The following is a 1,085-nucleotide window of genomic DNA, read 5'->3' on the forward strand; positions in this document are numbered from 1 at the left end:
TGTCTTACAGCCAGAGGACAAATGTCTCACAGCCAGAGGACAAATGTCTTACAGCCAGAGGACAAATGTCTTACAGCCAGAGGACAAATGTCTCACAGCCAGAGGACAAATGTCTCACAGCCAGAGGACAAATGTCTTACAGCCAGAGGACAAACGTCTTACAGCCAGAGGACAAACGTCTTACAGCCAGAGGACAAACGTCTTACAGCCGGAGGACAAACGTCTTACAGCCGGAGGACAAACGTCTCACAGCCAGAGGACAAATGTCTTACAGCCAGAGGACAAACGTCTTACAGCCAGAGGACAAACGTCTTACAGCCAGAGGACAAATGTCTTACAGTCTGAGGACAAATGTCTGACAGCCAGAGGACAAATGTCTGACAGCCAGAGGACAAATGTCTTACAGTCTGAGGACAAATGTCTTACAGCCAGAGGATAAATGTCTTACAGCCAGAGGACAAATGTCTCACAGCCAGAGGACAAATGTCTTACAGCCAGAGGACAAACGTCTTACAGCCAGAGGACAAACGTCTTACAGCCAGAGGACAAACGTCTCACAGCCAGAGGACAAATGTCTCAGTCTGAGGACAAATGTCTTACAGCCAGAGGACAAACGTCTTACAGCCAGAGGACAAACGTCTCACAGCCAGAGGACAAATGTCTCAGTCTGAGGACAAATGTCTTACAGCCAGAGGACAAACGTCTCACAGCCAGAGGACAAATGTCTCAGTCTGAGGACCAATGTCTTACAGCCAGAGGACAAACGTCTCACAGCCAGAGGACAAATGTCTCAGTCTGAGGACAAATGTCTTACAGCCAGAGGACAAACGTCTCACAGCCAGAGGACAAATGTCTCAGTCTGAGGACCAATGTCTTACAGCCAGAGGACAAACGTCTCACAGCCAGAGGACAAATGTCTCAGTCTGAGGACAAATGTCTTACAGCTGGAGGACCAATGTCTTACAGCCAGAGGACAAATGTCTTATAGGTGTCTCATAGTGAGGGGACAGATGTCTCATAGTGAGAGGACAGATGTCTCATAGTGAGAGGACAGATGTCTCATAGTGAGAGGACAGATGTCTCAT

The 1,085-nt window shown here is 48.2% G+C and overlaps 1 long non-coding RNA gene across 1 annotated transcript in view; it reads left to right on the plus strand.

The window, feature by feature from the left end:
- The first annotated feature begins 722 nt into the window (after window positions 1–722).
- LOC106511866 (uncharacterized) overlaps window positions 723–1,085 on the plus strand; it is a 1,737-nt gene continuing 1,374 nt past the window's right edge. The window contains exon 1 of the long non-coding RNA XR_001309560.1: window positions 723–988. This is a non-coding gene — a long non-coding RNA (uncharacterized LOC106511866). The remainder of the gene's footprint in view (window positions 989–1,085) is intronic.

The sequence above is a fragment of the Austrofundulus limnaeus genome, unplaced genomic scaffold (genome assembly GCF_001266775.1).
Source record: "Austrofundulus limnaeus strain Quisiro unplaced genomic scaffold, Austrofundulus_limnaeus-1.0 Scaffold3416, whole genome shotgun sequence".
Lineage (NCBI taxonomy): Eukaryota > Metazoa > Chordata > Actinopteri > Cyprinodontiformes > Rivulidae > Austrofundulus > Austrofundulus limnaeus.